The following is a 25,362-nucleotide window of genomic DNA, read 5'->3' as shown; positions in this document are numbered from 1 at the left end:
TGACAGGCTGAAATACAATGTCCGCTTGCTTGAAAGGAAGATAAGATGAGGATTTTTATGTAGGTGGTAATAGATTCATAATTAGATATTAGTAGATGACCACTAATTTAGGAAGATGTGGGAAGATGAGTCTGGTCAACTATAGAGCATGAATTTTATAGGTTTAGGATGAGAGCTAAATTATTGAGTAAAACAGAAAAGTTGCTGGACCCAATATGTGGACCAGCAATCCAATTCCCCACTTGCTTTCATTTGAAGACAGGTTGCTATTGATCTATCTTCCCATTTGCCAGTCTTGCCTTCCTACCTGAAAGCAGAAACTCTTTACATTTAAAACAGAGGAAATAAAAATGTTATTTGGGGACTCATCTGGTCGCGTAGTGGTTGGGAGTCTGCCTGGGTTCGACCCCTGGTCTGGGAGGATCCCACATACCACAGAGTAGCTGGGCCCGTGCACCACAACTACTGAGGCTGCACTCTACAGCCTGAGAGCCACAACTAATGAGCCCATGTGCCACAACTACTGAAGCCCATGTGCCTAGATACCCATGCTCTGCAGCAAGAGAAGCCACACAATGAGAAGCCTGCACATCACAACGAAGAGTAGCCGCTGCCCACCACCACAACTAGAAAAAGCCTGCATGCAGCAATAAAGAACCAACACAGTCAATAAATTAATAAAGTAATAAATTAATTAAAAATAATAAAAAATAAAAAGTTATTTGGAATCTTTACATGTATGGACAAGGATTGCATATTTTGGGGGTGTAATTTTTAGGTGATTAGCAGTATAATACAGATCTTATGTTTTCTACTCCCCCCATAAAAAATCCCACCCTCTTACTTGGCTATGTGCACAGTAGTGGGAATTGGTGAGATCATGATGTATACTGACTGCTGACATCCTGGGAGCAGTGAGAGGAAAGCGTCCTGCATTTCACTATGTAGATTTTCACTTACTTCTAGTACATGCTGCTGCCCATTTTATCACTGCCTTCTACAGTGATACCAGAAACACTTTAGTTCAATTTTTTAAAATAATAATCATCCAGTCTTTAATGGAATGGTGTAAAAGAAGTGTCAGCTGACAATGTAGAAAGTCATCTGGGGAAATAATCTTCATATAATTCAATGTATGTTTCAGGCCTACATTCTGAGGAACTTAATGCTCTAACATCTCTATTCTTAAACGGTTGTAACTTCTACTCTGCTAAGTTAGTAACCTACCACTCTTCTCTAGGTTTCAAAAAACATGTAAAAATCTTTCACCAACTGGTATTTCCTGTCTCGTTGTTTTTGTCATTGTGGATTAATACATAATATTATAGTTCCTTCTTATTTTAATGAGAATCTATAAGGAGAGGGAATACATTCTTACAGATAATTTGACACAAAATAAATTTATATTTTTGATATATATTTATTTGTTTTCTTTTTCTTTTTATAATGACATAAAAAGATGAAACCCAAAAGGAACAGAAGGTCATCACATAGATGACTTATTTACTGTAGCAGCTGTGGTCAATGAAAAGTTGCTTGAGATGGATTAGTCTTGAAGTTCTCTGTATCTGGAAAAAAAATAGGAGATATACATGTTGCTACCTGGAATTCACAGGTTTCCATTCCCACATCAAGAAATAAAGGATGGGCTGGTTTTCTTAGGCTAAAAAAAAATGTAAACTTCTTGGTACAACAAAATTAGTACAAATTTAATAATCTTAATATAATTTAGTAACTTGTAAATAGAAATAAAAGTTTGAAATAAACAAGAATACTCATATTTTCTGTATGGAAATAAATACAGATAGGAAGACACACTGAAATCAGACAGATTGTTAGTGATCATGTGATTAGAGCCTGCAGTGATGAGGAATGGTGAGAAAGATGACATTCATCTCCATTGCATAAATACAATTTTCATCTAAATGTCTTTCTTAAGTTACTCTTTTTTCTGCATTGCATTAAAACTTACTAAAACAACTCATGGCTGTGATGTAACTATTTATGTTTCACAGCCTAGAAACCGTCCTCTTGGTTATAACATGGTTTGTTTACTCATTATTTTCAAATCCCGTACCATTGATTACATGTATTCTTTACTTCTAGCTCACATAAATATATCTATCTTAATTTGGGTAATCTATGCTACAATCATAATAACCCAATATTATAAAGAAATTATTATAATTGGTATGATTCAAGAGAAAACTTAATACTGCTCTCATAATAGAAGGGATCCTTTTAAGAGCAAAATGCATTTATTACAGATAGAATGTTAATATGAGTTCAACACCAACAGTCAGAACATTCCTAAGGAAAATGTACTTCTACAAAAGGGTGAATCTTCTCATCCTATCCTGGCACTATTCTAGAAGGATCTAGGTAAACATATGTAAGAATTTGAAGTATAACCCCAAGGAAAAGAAGGGAGGTTTCCTAGATTAAATATAGTGTCCTTTAAAATACGAAGATGCTATGATTACCTGACCCTGGTGCTTTTTTGCTGAGTCAAGAGGAACAACCAAGTTGAAGGTCCATGATCAGACATGAGACCACGGTGTCTAATAAATAAACTCTTTGGAAGGAAAACATGTCAGGCTGTGGATATAAGCATATAGGGGTGTAATGTAAACAGAGAACACCAGGGGGCAGCACAAAACCACAGTGGGATTAGGCAGACTAGAGGCAGAGACACAGCAGTGACTATCTAAGGCCATGTTCTTGCATGACTATGTGTCCCTGGTGCTATCTCTTCTACATAAATTTGACTCCACACTAACTAGCATATGTGTTCACATTGCGTATATTCCTGAAGGAACAAACCTTCATGCCCCGAGTTATGGTTATATTAACTCCCCAATAAGAAGATATTATTCTCTATGGACTTCTTTTAGGTCAATCCAAACTATGAAGAAATCTTTGAAACTTCCATTCATCTTTTGTCATCTGAGGACAGCTTCTTGCTCCATAGCTTCCTCATGGCATTTTTCACTTCTTCATTCCTCAGTGTGTAAATCAGACGGTTGATCCAAGCTGTTCCCAGTGTATAAAACACAGCTATCATCTTATCCATGGAGAAGGTGGTTGCAGGGTGTGTGTACATAAATAATCAAGGACCAAAGAACAAGATGAACATGATGATGTGGGAGATGCAGGTGGAGAGGGCTTTTTTCCTCCCTTCAGCACTGTGGTGCCTCTGAGAATGCAAGATGATAACACTGGAGAACATCAGCATGACAAAACCCACTACACAGATGGCCCCACTGTTCGACACCAAGAGTAGGTTGGTCACATAGGTGACTGTACAGGCAAGTTTCAACAAAGTCTGCAAGTCACAAAAATAGTGATCAATCACATTGGGAACACAGAAAGGTAAACTCATGGCCAGAAAAATCTGAGCTGAAAAATGGACACAGGACCCCACCCAAGCCACAGCCACCAGCACACCACAGACTCGATGACTCATGATGGTTGTGCAGCACAGGGGCTTACAGATGGCTACATAGTGGTCAACAGCCATGAGGATTAGGATAAAAATCTCCAGGCAGCCAAAGAAATGGAATGAAAAAACTTGGACTATGCCCTCACTGAAAGAGATAGTGGCCTTCTTCAAAAGGGCATCCACAATCATCCTAGGTGCTATGGAAGTAGAGAAGCTGGTATCAGCTAACGATAAAAGGAAAAGGAAGAAGTACATTGGACTCCTATGTGCCCGGCTCATTTTGATGGAGTAATAATTAGAAAGTTACCCAAACAAGGTCCCCAAATAGAACATCAAGAAAGTGACAAACAGTATCTTCTTCCTAACTGGATCCTGGGTCAACCCAAGTAGAATAAACTCAGTCACATTATTATTCAGCCTCATGTTTTCATGAATGAGAAGGGGTGAGTGTGAAATTGTTCATCTGCAAAAAACAGAAAAGAATTAATTTGTGGTGGGATATACGATGTTTAGGAATATTTTAAGTAAAATAAATATTCTTCTTCATGGACATTTTAGCTCTAATTTCTTAACAAGTCACCTCAACAATTTGTTCCTTAATTTGTAATGATCACTTCTTAGGATAGTTATGAGTCTCAGCGAAGCTTGTGAATAGTGGACTTTACTCCAGCACTCTTCAAATACAACTCTTTGTGGATTCTACATGATTCTCATTAATCTTGCTAACTGAATATAAAATTAAGAGATACGGCTCCATTTTATGAACTTCATTACTTTTCCATATTCATTAAATATAGGGGTCCATGTTTGGATGGTGTATCACCTGGCATTTTGGATATATATATTATTGCCTTTAGAAGTTCACAATATAAATGTAAAATCACAGCCCAGTCCCATCCCCTAAAAATCTTCTTTATATGTATATTTATCATCATATATTTTTTATACTTACTGACAGAATTGTATGTTTTTATTAACCTATAATATGCCACACTTCACTATGCACTTTCTTCCAGATATTACATATTAAAAAGAGCAAAAGGAAGTACTTATAAACTATCAATAAAATATCCTTACTTTGAAGCACTCTTATGATCTTTAGTATTTGACATACACCAATGTGGAGAAGCAAAAGTTCTCTTTTCTTTTTTTCATGGTTTATTTATTTATTTATTTATTTATTTATTTATTTATTTGTGGCTGTGTTGGGTCTTCGTTGCTGTGTGGGCTTTCTCTAGTTGTGGCGAGCAGGGGTTACTCTTCATTGTGGTCCAAGGGCTTCTAGGTGTGATGGCTTCTCTTATTGGGAAGCACAGGCTCTAGGTGCAGTAGTTGCAGCACATGGGCTCAATAGTTGTGGTTGGTGGGCTCTAGAGCACAGGCTCCGTAGTTTTGGCACATGGGCTTAGTTGCTCCATGGCATGTGGGATCTTCCCAGCTCAGGGATGGAACTAATGTCCCCTGCATTGGCAGGAGGGTTCTTAACCACTATACCATAAGGGAAGTCCTGGATGTTCTTTAATAGTTGGTAATATCTCAAATATCTCCATTTCTATTTTTCATTTCTAATTTCTGAAGACATCCTTCAATGGATGCAAAGTTCCAGAGGTTACATTTAAATAAGAGGGAGGGTATTTTACTCAATAGTTCATGTGTTCTCAATTTAAATGTTTTGTTTAAGCATTTTAGATCAGAGGTCCTTTGGGGAGATGCCACCAGGCAGTTCCTTTAGGGCCAGATCATGGTTGTAATCCCCAGTAGAGTTTGTTTCATCTATGTACTCAAAACCCCTGCATTACTGTTACAGAGCAGATACTCAGAAGAGGGAGGGAGATATAATTTTAGACAAAGAGGGATATTGGATGGCTTCCTAGCTGGCGCAGTGGTTAAGAATCCACCTGCCAATGCAGGGAACACGGGTTCAATCCCTGTTCCAGGAAGATCCCACATGCCGGGAGCAACTAAGTCCATGCACCACAACTATTGAGCCCATGTGCTGTAACTACTGAAGCCCATGTGCCTAGAGCCTGTGCTCCACAACAAGAGAAGCCACAGCAATGAGGAGCCTGTGCACCACAACGAAGAGTAGCCCCCACTTACAACAACTAAAAGAAAGCCCACGCACAGTAAAAAGACCCAACACAGCCAATAAAATAAATAAATAAATATAAAAAAAAAGTGATAGTAGATAATCAGTAACTGACTTTATTCAGATCTTTTTCTGTCTTTGCAAAATCAATGTTTATTCAACTTTGAAACATCATTTCTTTCAGTGAATATTTTTTTTTTTCATATTTGGAAAGGAATGTTATCACTAGCTTCACTTCGAAGAACAAAATCTTTCCTCTAGGTCTTTCTTGACAACACTATGTTGAAAAGAACACTATATGCAAGTAAAAATATTAACTGAATGTGACAAATTTAAACATAATTTGGAAGACTTACCCCATTGTATTCCTCCTCACTCTTATCCATACCTTCAATGCATTATGTTGAAAGTTGTGAGCAGCCAAAGCCCAGACTGTGATAGACCAAATAGATACAGTATGACCTTCATTTATTTTTGACTCTCTCTCCGTAAATTTTCTTCTCCTCATCAAAGTTGAATCATGTGTTATCTTCCTCCAAGTCAAAAACTTCTCCTGAGAAAGTGTCTGATGAATTTATTTACTTTATTATTTCTGATTAAAAAAAAATCTCTGTGGACCATGTAATAAAGATTATACATATATATCTTAAACTTTCAGGAAACAGAGTCTTGGTATTTTAATCAATACAATAAGCTCATTCCTTCCACATTCATTTGAAATAGTGATCCATCATGACGTATTTGTACTTGAAAATATGGCCTATGTTTGTGACTACTCTTTTGAGTGTATTGATTTTGATTTGTATGCTAACAATCACTGTAAACTGCCCATTTCTTGAACAACCTTATTTGTACATTAAGACATATATTTGCAAGGTAAATTAAGAATCATAAATGCATATGGTTTCATTTACTTGTTAATAATTGTGAGTTCACACCTAATATTCAATCAATAACATAATCAATAGTGTCCTTCCTTCTCTGAATGTAATTTTTTTTCTGGATACTTTTAACTGTCTCGAAACTCAGGATCCAACTGCTAAGATACCACTTCTGAATGCCTTCAGTGATTGATTTAGAATGAAGGAAATTCTCCTGTTATCTAAGGGTTCTTTTATAGCTTTTCTTATAGTATCACATACTATGCTTAAATTCAACTGTGTGTACTTTCTTTAGCTTCTTTCTTAGAAGGAAAATCTTTGGAAACTAAATGATTTTATTCTCCACAGATCCAAATCCAATGCCTTGTGCAATGTAGGTGCTTAATAAGTGTTTTTAAGTTGAACTTCCTTAGTTACTTCTTATAATAATTATCTGATTGTTTTAGTCTATTCTGATTAAAAAACAGATTCACATTTTTAATCTGGTGGGGCCATCTATATAGTATGTATGGTGAACAAACATGCTCCCAACTTATCAATTCAGGAAAAAGATGGGATAAATTTTAAATAACTTAGTTAATCAGCTCCATACCCTGGAGTAGAGGATGTACTCAGTACTGAACCACAAGGCCATGTAAGATTCTGGGAGTCTGGCACCCATAAGAATGATTGTCTTGAGTATTTGACATTTTTTGCATGAATTTGTGGACCTTCAAGAAAGCAAGGAAAGCCTTGAAACTTTTCATACCTTTCTAACAATGATGCATGTTTTTGGTCATGTCTCTGTGTATGACCATATGTCCAATTTTTCCAGAGGTGTTAATATCTTTCATCATATTCTCAAAGGAATCTAACATAAAAATGGGTTGCGATGATCTGGAGAGAAAACAGTACTGGTAAAATAGCATATATTCTGATAACTACTGTACTGACCTCAAGTTTTCAAACATGTTTAGCCAAGTTTAGAATGGTTAAATTTTTCAAAACAGTAATGAAGAGATAATATGTTGAGTTGGGAGGTAACAGAGGTGAGCCAAAAGAAAACCACATAGAAATGGTGGAGAATAGAAGAGGGTGGGATGCAGGGTGTCAGGTGGATGATTCTACCCTACAAATCTGTTTAATTGCAGAAGCCACAGTGAAAGCATTAGGACTCCCTTAAATTACCCAACCCTCTTTGATTTGATTACCCTATACTTCCATCTTTGGGAGAATTCTTACATTAATTTGATTTCTATGAAAAATGTACCTTTTTCTGTGGGAAGGTGAACAGATCAACCCAATGTTCTTTATCCTTCAAAAGCCCAAATTAAAGAATGATGGAAACCCCCCCACAAACACCCATGGACCGTTACCTTTAACATTTATCATACAGCTTTCAGCCTCCACATTATCCTGTTTCCTCTGAACATTCCATCAAGCTTTTCACACTAATTCTCAATTGCATGTCAACTGCAAATTATATTCTGAAAATATCATTTTAGAAACATGCAAAGAGTAGTACTAAATCTGTGATATACAACATTCTATTTAAAGCTGTCCCTTGGATGTGGAAAAGCTGTCATTTTCCAAGAAGCTATGTCACAGTCACTACCTGTATTTTTTTCTGTTTCCTTTGTAAAGGAATTAGGAGCAATAAAGCCACGAGTCATATGGAAATATATATTTTAAATTATGTTAGATTTTTCTGTAATGATGTCTTTCTCAGTACAGCAATGTAAACAGCCTGTCACTTACCTGTTAGAACACTCTACATTAGTGTTGAGTATTTATATCCCTTTTTGAAAACAGCCTTCTCAGGGAATACTGCAAAAAATTCCTTTCTACATTCTAAAGAGAATATTTTAAGACATAATGATGTAAGACATTAGCATCCTAGAGAGTAGCATTTCCTAAAGTTTCCCTTCCTTTGCTCATCAGAAATATGCCTGATGTTGTAATAAATTTAACTTCTGGTTTGCCTATTTAGCCAAAGTGTAAGTTACCCCTCTTCATACACAGGAACCAAGTAGAGAAAAGGGTTTTGAAGGTATTAGGTGCCTCAGGCTGAGCAAAGTTATCAGGGAAAAGAAGGAAATTTTAAATGGATGGTAGAGAGGGTGCTAGAGAAGAGGAAGAAAAAATACCATCTTTGGTAGAAGGAGAAGTGGATCACCAAGAAACTACTGCTCCTACCCAGTAAGTTGCACCTCTGTGCTTTAGGGGACAAACTTCTCTACCTCTTATAAATTATTTGCAATTTTGATCTAGGGAAGGCACCACAGTGCCTGAAACCAGACATTTTGTTCTGTGTTCTATAACCATTCCTCACCAAGGAACCACAGATGTGTAACAAGGGGTCTGAGGATTAAAATGTATATGAGCACTGAATAGATACCTCACTTTTTTCTATTTCATTTCCATTTGTTTGCTAACCAGTGTTAGCAAAAAGACACTTACTAAGGAAAATAATTTATTGAAATAATTTTTCTTCCCTATTAAGTTGCTATTTTTTTCCAAATAGAGTTTCTGAAAGTATAAACCTAGAATGCCTGCCTGTTTTTACCATAAGTGGAGACTGCCTGATAGAAAATAGAGACAGCACAAAAGAAAGCAGAGCCAACAAACAGAAAAGACCCATTCTTATAATGTTTTCAACTGTAGAATTCATTCATTTGCAAACAATTTTACCATCTTGTATTTTATTTATTTTATATTATTTTTTACATTAAGTAAATAATAAAATGAATTCTAGTAAACTTACTACCATCTTGAGAACTAAAATATTACCAATAATTAAATCTTTTTTAACCTCTTGCCTATGTACCCCCTGCCTCATCCAAAAAGTAAAAAAATATTTTTATTTTATCCTAAAAATAGGAACTTCCCTGTGTGGTCCAGTGGTTAACACTTGAGCTCCTTATGCAGTGGGTATGGATTCAATCCCTGGTCAGGGAACTAAGGTCCCTCATGCTACACAGTGTGGCCAAAAAGAGAAAAGCACTACTATCCTAACAATAAAATATTTTTATTGATATATTCAGAATTCTAGGAATTGCTTTTATTTTTTCATCCAACACTACTAAGTTTTATGTTCATTGTTGAATATCATTGTAGACTCTTTTTCACTGCGATATCACACTGCATTGTGTGATGATTTCAAAATATGTTTATTCATTTTCCAGCCAATGGACGTTTGACTACTATGAACAGTAACTATGAACATTTTTAAATATGTCTCCTAGGAGTGGAATTGATAGGTTGCAGATTGTGGCAACATTCAGCTTTACAAAATAATACTATAAATTTCCACAAGGGGTGAGGAGATGCAGTCTAGCTATGTGCCAAAGAAGAAAACAAGAATATTTGTGAACAGATCTAATAAGCTTTACAAGAGTCTTAAAGGATGAAGTAGAAGAATGTTCTCTTTTGTTGTTGTTTTAATTAAGAACATGGATACAATTATAATCCTACAAAATAACCTGAGTTTATATTTTTCAATGTCAGTTTAAAATTGTCAATTCTCAGCCACTTTCCCCTGTCATTTGTAAGACAGTTATTTGAACAGTAAGATAGGCTTCTGTCTTCCTGTGAAGGGAAGAGAGTTTCTTCGAGGCAGAAAGGCTTACCCTTACTTATGACTTATTGTTAAAGCCTGTGATCTATAAAGTTAGAATTGAGGTGTATGATTATACTTCTATTAATGAGGGACATATTTATAAAAAACATTTCCATCTACTCCTACATACCTGCATTAATTAAAGACAACCTGCAGAGTGTAGGGGAGGCATCATAATAGAGGATATTAGTATATTTATTAGTGTATTGCATGATATCATAGTTCTCTGGCATCTAGATTATTGCCTGGATTGAAAAGCCTAGCAAATAAGATAATATCTTCTGTTGGTAAAATGATAATGAGATGTATCATCTTTGCTCTCTCACTGATTTTTTTAATAAATTTTAATTATTTATTTATTATTTTTTGGGGGGTACACCAAGTTCAATCATCTGTTTTTATACACATATCCCCATGTTCCCTCCCTCCCTCAACTCCCCCCCCACCCTCCCTCGAATTCCCCCCAACATCCTCGTCCCAGTCCTCTAAGGCATTGTCCATCCTCGAGTTGAACTCCCTTTGTTATACAACAACTACCCACTGGCTATCTATTTTACAGTTGGTAGTATATATATGTCTGTGCTACTCTCTCGCTTCGTCTCAGCTTCCCCTTCACACCCCGCCCCCTCCCAAACCTCGAGCTCTCCAGTCCATTCTCTGCATCTGCATCCTTGTTCTTGTCACTGAGTTCATCAGTACCATTTTTAGATTCCATATATGTGAGTTAGCATACAATATTTGTCTTTCTCTTTCTGACTTACTTCACTCTATATGACAGACTCTAAGTCTATCCACGTCATTACATATAGCTCCATCTCATCCCTTTTTATAGCTGAGTAATATTCCATTGTATATATATGTCACATCTTCTGTATCCATTCATTTGTTGATGGGCATTTAGGTTGCTTCCATGTCCTGGCTATTGTAAATAGTGCTGCAATAAACATGATGGTACATGTTTCTTTTGGGATTATGGTTTTCTTTGGCTATATGCCCAGTAGTGGGTTTACTGCATCATATGGTAGTTCTATTTGGAGTTTTTTTTTTTTTTTTTTTTTGGCACACGGGTTTAGTTGCTCCGTGGCATGTGGGATCTTCCTGGAGCTGGGATTGAACCCGTGACCTTTGCATTGTCAGGCGGATTCTTAACCACTGCACCACCTAGGAAGCCCCTATTTGGAGTTTTTTAAGGAACCTCCAAATTGTTTTCCATAGTGGCTGTACCAACTTACACTCCCACCAACAGTGCAGGAGAGTTCCCTTTTCTCCACACCCTCTCCAACATTTGTTGTTTCCAGATTGTGTGATGATGGCCATTCTGATGGGTGTGAGGTGATACCTCATTGTGGTTTTGACTTGCATTTCTCTGATGATGAGTGATGTTGAGAATATTTTCATGTGTTTGTTGGCCATCTGTATGTCTTCTTTGGAGAAATGCCTATTTAGGTCTTCCGCCCATTTGTGGATTGGGTTATTTGCTTTTTTGGTATTAAGCTTCATGAGCTGCTTGTATATTTTGGAGGTTAATCCTTTGTCCGTTGTTTCATAGACAACTATTTTTTCCCATTCTGAGGGTTGCCTTCTAGTCTTGTTTATGGTTTCTTTCAGTGTGCAAAAGCTTTTAAGTTTCATGAGGTTCCATTTCTTTATCTTTGATTTTATTTCCATGATTCTAGGAGGTGGGTCCAAAAGGATCTTGCTTTGATGTATGTCATAGAGTGTTCTGCCTATGTTTTCCTCCAGGAGTTTTATAGTGTCTGGCCTTACATGTAGGTCTTTAATCCATTTGGAGTTTATTTTTGTGTATGGTGTTAGGGAGTGTTCTAATTTCATTATTTTACATGTAGCTGTCCAATTTTCCCAGCACCACTTATTGAAGAGGCTGTCTTTTGTCCATTGTATACTCGTGCCTCCTTTGTCAAAGATAAGGTGCCCATATGTGTTTGGCCTTACTTCTGAGTTCTCTATTCTCTTCCATTGGTCTTCCTTTCTCTTTTTGTGCCAGTACCATACTGTGTTGATCACTATGGCCTTGGAGTATAGTTCGCAGTCAGGAAGCCTGATTCCACCAATTCCATTTTTCCTTCTCAAGATTGCTTTGGCTATTCGGGGTCTTTTACATTTCCATACAAATCATAAGATTTCTTGCTCTAATTCTGTGAAAAATGCCATTGGTAATTTGATAGGGATTGCATTGAATCTGTAAATTGCTTTGGGTAGTACAGACATTTTCATGATGTTGATTCTTCCAATCCAGGAACATGGTATGTCCCTCCATCTCTTTGTGTCGTCTTTGATTTCTTTCATCAATGTCTTAAAGTTTTCTGCATACAGATCTTTTGCCTCCTTAGGCAGGTTTATTCCTAGGTATTTTATTCCTTTTGTTGCAATGGTGAATGGGAGAGTTTCCTTCATTTCTCTTTCTGCTCTTCCGTTGTTAGTGTATAGGAATGCAAGAGATTTCTGTACATTAATTTTGTATCCTGCTACTTTACTAAACTCATCAATGAGTGCTAGCAGTTTTCTGGTAGAGTCTTTAGGGTTTTCTATATATAATGTCATGTCATCTGCAAAGAGTGACAATTTTACTTCTTCTTTTCCAATTTGGATTCCTTTTATTTCTTTTTCTTCTCTTCTCATTGATTTTTTAAAGAGCTCTATAAATAGATGAACTTTTAGGACCTTGAGTCCTAAGTAAACGTGGTACCTTCTAATGGCAAGCACTGTCTGCAAGTACTTCAACTGTGACAAATTCCTTATAGTGAGTGAAGAAGTCAAAAGATGGCTTAATTAAACACAGATTTCCCTCTATCTTATTTCATAATTAAAAAATTCAGCATGAATTGGTAAAAGGGAGATGATTATGTGAGGTGCAGAGCAGTTTTTAGGGCAGTGAAAACACTCTGTATGGTACATGATGAACACATGTCATTATATTACATTTCTCCACAATCATGGAATATACAACATGAGAAGAGAACCCTAATGTAAACTATGGACTTCAGGTTATTACAATGTGCTGATGTATGTTCATCCATCAGAATAAATGCGTAAATCTGGTAAGGGAGGTTGATAAAGGGGGAGGCAATGAATGTGTAGAGGCAGGTGGTATGTGGGGTATCTCTGTACCCTTCTCTCAATTTTACTGTGAACCAAAACTGCTCTAAAAAAATAAAGTCTTTAATAAAAATTAAACCAATTTATTTACTTGCTGATTATAGACTTCTACATGCAAATGCCAAGTGTTTCTTTCTCTCGGGTGTAATTTCTTGGCATCATAAGCTACATTCAGGCAATGACTATGATATACTCTTTAGATCAGACTTACTTAGAGATGGCTTGGAACTGCAGTCCCTGCCTTTGGCTCAGGAAGCAGGGAGGGGAAAAGTGCATTCCCTGAGGTATTTGGTGAACTGTGGTCACTCTCCTTCCAAAGCAGTCTCTTGGTCTCTAAGGCTGATGCAATGCTTTAATTATTCAGAGTGCTTGGTGCCAAAACTACTTCCACACTAACAGGCACTTTTGTTTCTCAACTCCCTAGTGATAATTTATTTTAGCAGCCAATGGTTTCTTGGCAGGAAGCTTTGGAGCTGAATCCTACTATTGAGCTGCTGCAAATGGCTCCTACTAGCAGGCCCCAATTCCCCCAACATAATAAAAGATTCTCTGAAGACATTACATCAGCCACCTTGAATTTTGCTCTGTCTCCAGTGTCCTGCCCAGTCAAGAATGGAGACTAAAGCCCCTTCCCTTTCTCCCCACCCATGAGCTCTTGCCAACTCTCTGATTGTACACAAAACATCTTCCTCACATCACTCTTCTCCCCTTTCCCGTCACTCAGAGCAGGGGCACAGTGCCATGTTCACAGTCAAGATTGTGTGTCCCTTTGATGTTTCCACTGTTTATATACATGACACCTAAGGGTAACTTTTTAATGTGCAGCCAGTTATTTCTCAAATTAATTGGGAGTGTGAGCATGTACAATATAATCCCTTAAAGTACAATATATGAAATTTATCTTTAAAAATTTACTTTTTGTTTGGTTTGGAGATTTACATAGAATGATGACCATGTCTCAGTGAATTCCTTTAGTGAGATATTGAAAAAAATTACCAGAGAATGGAAGGATGGGGAAAGAGAAGAAAGAAAAGTTAAAATGCAGGATGGCTGAAGGTTAAAAATGTACTGTTTTTAGAGGGAAGGAAAACAATCTCTTCATGGAACTAACTGAGGCTGGTGGATGCTGTAGGTACCACTTCTGGTACCCCCAAATACTTCTTGAATGATATCTCTGCAGGGAGATCATTCTGGAAATATTTGTTTCCCAGCAGGGCATTCTGTAACAGAAATTAACCTAAGATTCCTTGCTACTGGAATATGACCAAAGAACTAACAATTGCCAAGATTTCTATTCTTGCTTTGTGGTGTCAGAGAAAGATGCTAGCAAACCTGAGTAAGTAGAGAGGTCACTGTCATCTCAGTGGTGTGTGGTGAAGCTAACTCGTCATGGGCGATCACCTGAACCAGGTCTGTGGGGAACGTTTTGAGGGGACATAGTCCAATTGCTATCTCTCTCTGCCACCTGAATGTAATAAACTTATTGGAAAACCAGCCCAGAGCAACAGCTTCCACAAATGTCCCCTTCTCCAACCACCACCCCACCCCATAGCCTAGACTTTTGGTACATCTGAGACATGAAGAGTTTCTGTGCACAGTTAAATCCTCAAACACATTGGATCATAGGAAGCTGAGCTCTTCTGAGAACATGAGACTAGGCTTCCTTGATTATTCATGTCTTTTCCAAAATACACAACTAGAGGATGTCCCCAAATACATAAAGCACAGATCATTTCCCTCACTGTAATTTTAAGAAAATTACCACTTTTATCATCTTTCTTTCTTTCTCACTTATTCTCAATGCTTAACTTTTCCACTTTCTGCTTTGACAACTGGGGATGGGAGCAGAAGTGCCAAAATGTGTTGTGAATAGTAGTTACTTCCATTCCAAGAACCCACAGGGCCTGAGGTTAGAGTTTGTCAGCGTCAAAACCAAAATGACCAAGAGAAAACTAATGAAAACTCCAAATCAAATCCAAAGCCACCCCAATCTTCTCACCTCCAACTGCCACTGCATCATTATTAGAAAAGCCTTCTCTACTGCAAAGTCATAAAACAATTTTGCCACAGTTTCCTCTACTACATTGACAGATATTTTCCATTTAGACTTTACTTTTTTCCTCCATGGTGAAAGGGATATGTTTCCAGATAGCTACACATTATCCCAGAAACTTTTTTGAATAATCTATATTTTTCCAGTAATTTGAGATACCACCTCAAGCTTATTCCCAAATCTCATATCCATTATGTTCTATTTCAGGGGTTTGCTTTCAGTGTAAATGATATGCTTATTCTATTGTTAATGCCACATGTTTATAATTACTGTAGCTGTCAGCTATGTTTTAGCATCTGCTGGGCTTTTCCCTCATTTTTTTGTACAAAGTTATCTGCCCATGTTTTGGATACTTATCTTTCCATATGAACAAACTTGTCTGGTTAAAAAATGTATTATTAATAATTTTACTGGATAACTATTTAATGTGCAGGTAACCTGGTGGAGGTTTCAGATCTTTAGGATGTTGAGTGTCTTTAGTACATCTCAGCAGTGAGGAAAAATTCACCATCATCTAATCATAAACTAAAAGCTGCTCTGCCCCTGCTAACCGAGCTCAAGAATAATTATGAGAATGCAGAATATCCAGCAACCAAGGTGATATTCAGCGTCAGTCATTCAATTAGTAATTACCAAGTATGTGAAGAGGCAGGAACACATAATCCACAATATGGGGAGAAAACACAGACAAGTCAAAGCCACAAACAAAAATGACAATGATTACAGAATTACTAACTCATTACATTAAAACAGTTATTATGACTAAATTAAATATTTTCTAGAAAGTAGAGAGAAAACTGAACATGGTAAGTAAGGAAATGGGATATATATAAAAGATCCAAGCTGAAATTCTAGTGATGAAAAATACAATAATTTAATGAAAACCATACTGGATGGCAGATTAAAAGAAGATGGTACACTGCAGAAGATTGTACGTAACAGCAGAGAAGGTTACTACCTTGAAGACACAGCAATAGAAATGATCTGAAATGAAAAGCAAAGAAAAAAAGGGACTGGGAAAGAAATTCACAGAATATCAGTGGGCTACAGAAAAACGTCAAACCGCCTAACATATGAGTAATTGAAATTCTCAAAACATAGAATGTGATAAGTGACAAAAAAATATTTAAAGAAATAATGGCCATATTTTTTTTTCAAATAATAAAGACTATATATATATATATCCACAGATCCAAGAATCCAATAAACCCCAAGCACAAACATCATGGAGAAATTTGCAACAAAAGATACATTATAATACATTGGTCAAAAGCAATGATAAAGAGAAAATGTTAATAGTAGCCAAAGAGAAAAACATCTTTATGGGGACTTCCCTGGTGGTCTAGTTGTTAAGACTCAGTGCTTCTACTGCAGGAGGTGCAGATTTGATCCCTGGGTGGGGAACTAAGATCCCCAATGCTGCAAGGCATGACCAAAAAAAAAATCATTACGTACAGAGTACTGAAGATAAAAATTATAGTGGATTTACCATCAGAAACAATATATACCAGAAGACAGTAGAACAACATCTTTTAAGTTATTCAAACAAAAATTGTCCGCCTAGAATTCAACACTCCTCAAAAATATCTTTCAAAACAAAGGTGAAGTAAAGACTTTCAGATATTCAAAAGTCAAAGAATTTATCAACATCAGATATCCCTATAAGAAGGTTAAGGAAGTCCTTCAGTCAAAAGATAAATAGTACTGAGACTTCTGAGGTGGTGCAGTGGTTAAGAATCTGCCTGCCAATGCAGGGGACACGGGTTTGAGTCCTGGTCCTGGAAGATCCCACATGCCACAGAGCAACTAAATCCGTGAGCCACAGCTATTGAGCCTGTGTGCTGCAACTGCTGAAGCCCACATGCCTAGACCCAAGGCTCCTCAACGAGAGAAGCCACAGCACTGAGGAGCCTCTGCACCACAACAAAGGGTAGCCCCTGCTTGCGACAACTAGAGAAAGCCCATGTACAGCAATGAAGACCCAACACAGCCAATAAATAAATAATATATATATATATTAAAAAAAAAACAAGATAAACAGTACCAAAGGGAAATCTGGATCTCCTAAAAGGAATGAAAGCCCCAAAAGTGGTAAATACACATGTAAATACAAGTAACATGATTTGTATGTCAGAAAATGTTAACATTATTTCATTTTTCTTTACCGTAAAATCAAATTCTTGTCAAATAAATTTCCATCTTAATGCTTTCCTATGCATATGCCAAATATTAAAACTCCAAATTTAAAGGTCAATTTGATAGAGCCACAGACTCCCTTATAAATTCCCTGAAAGTTAAGCTTGCTTATGCCTATAAAACAGGCTAAACCAGGCTGAAAGCTGAGTGTATTATAATATTTAAAGCCTCATGGACTATGGGAAATGTATCAAAAATGCTCTCATCTTTAAGGAATAGCTCTGTACTGAAATAATTCTGCTTTGTCAGATAACTTTCAACTTGGGTAACTGTCCTGCCCTCTGAAACTGGAAATGTCATCCAAAAAGCAGAAGCTAAATAAACCAGCCATGTGGTCCTGGAATTATAAGACATTTGAGGTGGAAAATGAAACTGTGAGAGAAAAGTGATTTTAACAAGTCTATCCCATGAAAACTGATTTGAGCCATATTTGCAATTATAGGTACTACAAAGCAGAATCTTGCATTATACAAATAGTTAGAAACAAATATTTGGGATAAAATCAGGAATAAATGGTGCTCTAGAGACTCCTCCCAGGGTAGTAGTAAGTAGCAGCCTTCTGCCAGCTTTAAGATGTTTTGAAATCTGTTTGGCTAAGATGCTAAATATATCATTTACAGAATGTTTAATTGAAGGACAACATTGCTGTTCAGACCTTTCAGGGAAAAATAGAGACAAAGACTCTTAACCTGGAGGGAAAAGGAAAAGTTTATTATTAAAGAGAGTTGACAATACATTTTTTTAAGTGGAGAATTTGTCACATCTGAGGACAAATAAGCTAAGGCAGTGTTATGATAAATGCTCAGATAAAGATCAATTACCAGAATGATTTCCTAAACAGGTAGGGGAACAAGCATACAGCCTTATCCCTGCACAGATTAGGGTAACCCAGTTAATAATTTCAGCAGTTTTCACAGCCCTTTGATTAACTTGGCGCTTATGCTATCTTCCCACCAGGTGGCGCTCAAGTCAAATAGTAGGCTAAATCCAGTTCCTTCAACATTCACCTAGAAATTTTGCAGATTTGCCTGTCTTCAGAAAATGCTAATGGACCGTCTGAATTTTTAGCTAAGTTTTGCTTCATCCTGTGAGTGGTATTTCAGGCCACACTAACCAATCTCTCTTTAAACTCCTGACATGGATCTCGAGTTGATGCTGCTAGACCATCACACTGCAATTCCACCATCTATCTATTCTCTCATATTCTAAAGTGCATGAAAGGCTATTAGGACTGATAGTGATTAAAGACTATATGTGCTAGAGATATAGTTCCATCTTTTCCTCTACCTTTAAAATTCCAATACTTTCTTCTCTTTCTTCAGTCCCAACCAATAACATCACTTTCTAACTCAAAGAAATTTTGAAGCAATTAGTAATGTGTTAATAATTGATTGATTAATTTCTCTCTCCTTCACTAGACTCTAAATTCACAGGGAAAGAATATTTACTTTTTCTGTTCACTGTTTTATCTCAAGTACCTAAAATATGTCTGGCACATCATAGTTAATCAAAAAATATTTGTGGAAGGAAACTTTTTCTAAAATGTGTAGAACCAAAGAATGAAAAAACTTGATAGATACAGATCTTTACTCATACATAGTGAAAATAAGTTAAACTGAAAATCTAGACCAAACTTCAAAGAGTCACTGAAACATTTGCAGAACTTTTCAATTTTCTTTCCTTCTTTCTTTCTTTCTTTTTCTTTCTTTCTTTCTTTCTTTCTTTCTTTCTTTCTTTCTTTCTTTCTTTCTTTCTTTCTTTCTTTCTTTCTTTCTTTCTTTCTTTCTTTCTTTCTTTTTTTTTCCAAAACAGCCCATTGTGTATAACTGGCTGTGAACCATATGAATATTTTAAAGTATTGGTTACTTAGTAAATTTGGAAAACTGGCCATTAGATAAGATGATCACTTAATTACTATATTTTTTTTAGCAAAATGACTTAGAATTCAGTGCTAGACACTAAGGATGGAAACTATTCCAATTTCCAAGGAATTCCCATTTCTGCCTTTTTTCCCCCTTTACTACTTTAATAAAGCCTTTATATAACTCCTTGTATGAAAAATGGATTATTTCCTGTGAACAGCTATGGTCCATATTTTAAACTTGTACTTAGCACTTTGCATTGGCTCTCTTGACCTCCATTCCACCTGTCTTCACTTTGGCAGGCTTTGGGATGCTGAAAGCCATGTTCTTCACACTCCCGAGATCTTGGTCTGCAGATGTAAATTGGATTCCTCCCTTTACATGCACTCCTGAGGGACTGGGAAGGTGATATTTAGAGGCCTCTTCATTCAGCTCTTGGCAACATATGCACAAACAAGACTAAGGGGTTAGTAATTTGCTTTATGCCCAATGTTCCGCAGCTGGTAAGGAGCAGTTAAAGTATTCCAATTCATATTTGTAAACTTCCATTTGATGCTCAGTGTGCTAAAATACAGGGTTTCTTGGTGTGTAAATTCCTGTGGATAATGTTTGCTAATCCAACTTCAATTATACCTTCAGTCATTAAAAACAATTTGACTAATTTGTTAGAAAATTATGACAAAGTTGCCAAAGCACTTCATCATCTGTAACTTTTGGCAATAATGTAACAGGGAAAAGCCAAATCTGACTACATGTTGGATCTATTTATTTTACTTTAACTTTTGCTTCCCATTGCTTTTGTTCACTAGAAGGATACTGTCTATACACAATGTCCTGCCTCAGTGAACTCTGCCCCTCTGCCTGAATGTGAAACCAAAGTGCCTTTGTTCAGGGAAACATCTGGACCCTGTTCCACCTGTGGATGGCTGCAAGAAAGAAGAAATGAACACATCCCTTCCCTGAGGCTGGCCATCCCAGGGGGTATTTGCAAAACTTATGGCCTTTTTACTTTATTTCCTCATCTCCTCCCCCTCTCTGTGCTATAAAAGAAACTGGCATCCAAACCCCGAGAAGATGGTTTTTTGGAGACACTATTCTGCCATCTTTTTGGTCTGCTGGCTTTCCAAATAAAGTCGTATTCCTTGCCTCAACACCTCATCTTTGATTTATTTGCCTGTCAAATGGTGAGCAGAGTGAGCTTGGACCTGGTAACAATAATGTTTCTCCATGAAGACACAAAGTTCCTGGCAAATCATCTGATAGTCATGCCCTATCTGTGAGGCGGGAATACAACCATGGACAAGTCAAGGGTCAGCACTGGAGAAGTATTAAAGAAATATCATATAATCCAGGGTATAAGCATGTATTTAAATAGTATCAAACCAAGGAATGAGAGTCTGATTGAAAAGCACCAAGAGCTCAGTGGGGGAGGTGTTAACATAATTATGAATGAGAAATAAACACAAAAAATAGCAACAGCAGATCAGTAAGTATAAGGACTCTAGGAGCTAATATAAGTCAGTCTGACTATCTCAGGGTAAAGAATCATCAGGATAAGTTGGGAATTCTCTTAAGGAACCAAGTCTTTCTCCCCACTTCTGTTGTGGAACTGTTCAAAGATACCAACTGCCATCAAATAACTACATCAGCTTTAAAAATAAGTTTTCCAAAGGGAGAAAAGATCCATTGCCTGTTAGGAAGCTCATGGCCCTGTTGGATGACAGCAGGTGTGGCCACTCTGTGACTGAGGTACAGATCACAGTGCAGGAACAAGTGACTGAAGGGCTAATCTAGACTTCTGCTTGTGGAGCTGCACTTGGATCTGGCCCCAGCGATGTTCTTGCCCCCAGGAACACCCTATTATTAAAGTAGAGGGGTGGAAATTCAGTGGCTTAGGAATTAGCACCCGGATCAGTGGAGAATCTGCCTCAAGGGGGCAACTAAAATGACGTAAGTCTGTGTCACATCTCAGCTGCTCAAACAGGCAATGAACTCTTATAGCCCGGGTTCATCACCCAAAGAACAACAGTACGTTTGTAACATAATTTCTAGAAGCTGAAAGGAAACCATTTCTACTTTGATCCAAGACTACACTCAATTAGGATGCAAAAAGGGACCTGAATGATTTGGTAAACACTGTACTTAGATGTAGTTTAGCAATTTTCCTTAATTGGAGAGAATGGAAATCATTTGGTAAACCAGAAATGTTTTCTTCATTATGACCATAAATACTTAAGTTTCTGTTTTAAATCTCTCTTTGAAAGCAATAAAAATTCTAGTTCTGCTAATTTGACCAAGAAATAATTTTACTTCATTTATATCCCAGATAGCTTGTCTTTATAGTTAAAAAAAAACAAAGTTGGAATAATATTTCCTGGTTCTTGGACTCCCTAAAGTTACCTCTGGTGAATGAATTTTGAGTTGGTAAGATCTTAGGTTAGACCTCAGATGACCTTAGAATCTTTATTTATACAATTTTCCATTTTTAATCAACTGTTAAAACTGAGCTCTAAGAATCATTTTTATTATTTGATTAAGTATTTCATATGTAGATTCTTAGTTATTTCACAGAATTATCACATAGAAATTACTTTCAATGTATGGCAATCAATTGAATTAATTACAATGAATAAGTACATATATATCTATTACTCTTAAACTGTGTAAAGAATTCACACAGAATATCTCTTTGCTTTATCTTTAAGCAATATTTATTTTCTGAGTTAAGAACCTTGAGTTACAAACTTGAGTTTTGACTTGAGTTAGATTAAGTTATTTTACTTGATCTGCTTTTGCATCCCTTTGAGTAAATTTTAAAAATTAAATGAATGGTTCTATCTTAGAAATGAAAATTGCTAAATAAAATAAAATGTGTATGTTTCAAAAAAGTGCACATAGGTACCATGAAGAAAAGTGGATAATGTATCAAGAAATAGTTACCAGGAAATTCTCTGACACCAATTTCATGTCTCTCTCTCTCTCACACACACACAATTTGTCTCTCTCTGCCTCTCTCCTCTGCCCCCTTTCTCTCTTTCACCCCCCTGCACCCTTTCTCTCTCTCCCTCTCTCCTCTGCCCAAGTTCTCTCTCTGCCTTTCTCCTTTCTTTCTCCCTGTGAGCTTGCACCTGGATCCCTCACCTATGCTTCCCTCTCTCTTTCCATTTCTTTCTGTCTCTTTCTCCTTTTTCCTACATCCCCCAGACTTTTCTCTTTTCTTTCCTACTATTGACCTCTAATCTCTGCTTAAGAAGAAACTAAACTAAAGTACTATTTTTTAAATGTTATATTTAGTCAATAATACCTTGGATGGACGGCTTTAAGAATAAGAACAATTTTTGTATTTCTCTATATGTCAAAACATAAGTACTAAGTTTATTTGTAAGTAGACCCACCCACAGGAATGACTGTAGTGACAGTGACAATGATGGTAATGCTGGTAGTTTAGTGATGGGAACCACAGAGGTAACTTAGCAGCATCCTGGACAAGCACTAATAAGTTATTGTAGACCTTAATTTTTAAAATCACAACTTTATTGCCACTTTCATTCTGCAAAATTCTCCTGGCGTTATTTGCACCCTACTAGCTAGTGCTTTGTTTTATGAAAAGAGAAAGGAATTGGGAAGATATTTGTATGAAGGGATTGTTTTGACATCCTTTAGTGATAAATCTAGCTGTCAGGTTGAATGCTCACAGTGTTTTATAGGCTACAGATCCACTGACTGCACATAAAATTGACAATCCGAGTGCCAGCACTAGAATCATCTAGGTGCTCAGGTGTTCAGTGGAGAAATTATATCTTTATGTGTCAAACATAACTGAGAAAGAAAGATAAGCCACAGTGTCAGGCTTTCTGGAATTCAAATCCAAGTTATGCCACCCACTAGCTCTGTAACCTCAAGGAGGTGACAAACTCTATAATTAATAAATGCTAATTATCCATTTTATTATTATCATTGTTATTTTGAAATGGGTGTATTGATAAATTGACAAAAAACAATTCTCACTGTCTTTTATCTATGAAACTAGATTAAATGTGGAAAATTTTTCTGAATTATAACATACAATGCATTCTTATAAGATATAAGTTAGAGAAAGAACAAAGCTTTCTGATACAATATTGGTGGCAATAAACATTTCAAAAGAAGAATATACCAGTACCTATTCAAGTTAAAGTGTTTATACTCTTTGATTCTGCAATTCCACTGTAAAAATGTATCTTGCAGAAACACATATAATACATATATATGCAAACACAAGAAGAAGATTTTAACTGCACTGTTGTTAAAATAGCAGAAAATTTAAATAAGGCAAATCTTCACATACTGTCATGGGGTGGTATCAATGATCATTGTTTTTGTTAAAATGTAAAATACAGTGCATATGTGTGCCTACTGTATAATCATATTATTAAATTTCATATATAAATATTCAAATTCAGTATTTCTAAATACTAATGTACACCTGAAAGAATAAATTATACAGCTAAAATAATCGCATAGCTAAAAAGTATTCCAGAAATCAAAACTAGAACTGGTGTATGTGACCCAAGACCCTGACTCTCTATTTTAATTAAACAATGTCTCTTCAGCCCGTCTCTGGGCCCTTGCATGTGTTGTTCCCTCTACTGGGAATAGACCTCATCTTCCTTTCTCTTGGCCATTGTCCCACTATAAGGTTTAAAATATCTTGGATAATTTTTTTCTGTCATTTATTCATTTCACAGTGATCCTTATTGTAATTATTTCAAATTTACCAACCTCACCTTTATTTAAGGAAATGGATCATATCTGACAAACTTTCAAAATATTTGCTATCTATTTAAATAATCAGGGAAAAGTGAGGGAAGTAGACTGACAAATAAAAAAGGTGTTAATTATAATTGTCCTTGTCTTCACTCAGCCTAAAAACAGGAACAATCACAAAAAGCAAAAACAAAACAAACAAAAAACAAACCAAAACAAAACAAAAAACTTCCTTACTGACCCATTGTGAAAGGAAATATTGGAAAGGCAGCTGATGGTGTGATTCAGCACTGGACTGAAGTTCAGAGTACTGTTTAATTCTCGGTTTTGGCTGAAGCATATCTAGGATCAAAAATGCTAAAGACAACAGCCAGTAAATGGCATCATTGTCCCTGGTTAACAGGGCAACAGTAACCAGATTCTGACAGCAGATTTGCTGTCAAACATGGATGGTGAGCTGGCACCAGCATTACCTGCACCCTACAGCTCATCGCAGCTTCCTTCCAATTGATGAAATGCCTTGTTTGTATCAATACCATTGCATCCTTACTAATGTATTAAGAACTTGGAGAAATGTGAAAGAAATAGCAACCTTTAAACATGTCCCTATGGAAATAAGAAAAATACAAAATAAACATGAAAAAATAATATAAAGAAAAAATGTTTTGTGAGTAAGTGGAATAAATATTCAGGCTGGTGAAGGTGAGGGCAGGCATTGGGGGAAGCATAGCAGGTAGGACACCTGGTAATGGACTGGTTGGTAAAAGGAAATGGACAGAGGCAGCAAGCAAACCTAGATCTTATAGACATAAAGGTATGATCAGGGAAAAATGTGAGTCCTGCTTTCCAAAGTTTTCTCATGTGCATTACCTCCTTGGACCTTCACGTGAGGCACAGAGTAAGTACAGGGGGCTGGAACTTAGAGTAGTCAATAGTATGTACTTTGGAATTAATCCATACGCCTGTCAAAAAGCTGTGAGGAAGTTACACAACCTCTCTAAGGCTCAGTTGCTGCCTCAGTATATCCACACCATTAAAATACATACATTGTTTGGTAGTTTGTGATGATTAATTGAGGAAAAAAAAAAAAGCCTGTGTACATTCCCCTCAGATGGTAAGCAGTACATACATGGCACTATGGTTTCTCTTTTGCCTATTGTGCTGCTGCAGAAATTGAGGCTTGGGGAGGCTGAGATTACATACTAAGTAGTAAGTGGCCTGGCTGTGACTAAGAGGTCGGGTTGTTGTGTCTGGATCCAGTGATGTTCCCTGCAAACAGAAAGGCAGATGTGAAAAGAAATGATGTGAGTCTGGCAGGAAGTGGATGGGATGACAGTGAAATAAACAAAGTGAGGAAAACAAAGAAAGAACTTTGAAT

At 36.6% G+C, this 25,362-nt stretch overlaps 1 pseudogene; it reads right to left on the bottom strand.

Annotated features, from left to right (window-relative positions):
* Positions 1-2,932: 2,932 nt before the first annotated feature.
* On the bottom strand, positions 2,933-3,865 carry LOC130850454 (olfactory receptor 4C16-like; annotated as a pseudogene).
* Positions 3,866-25,362: the final 21,497 nt, after the last annotated feature.

This window comes from Hippopotamus amphibius, chromosome 3 (genome assembly GCF_030028045.1).
Source record: "Hippopotamus amphibius kiboko isolate mHipAmp2 chromosome 3, mHipAmp2.hap2, whole genome shotgun sequence".
NCBI classification, from domain to species: domain Eukaryota; kingdom Metazoa; phylum Chordata; class Mammalia; order Artiodactyla; family Hippopotamidae; genus Hippopotamus; species Hippopotamus amphibius.
Note: the sequence above shows the minus strand (reverse complement) of the source record. Positions and strands in the feature narration are given on the sequence as shown.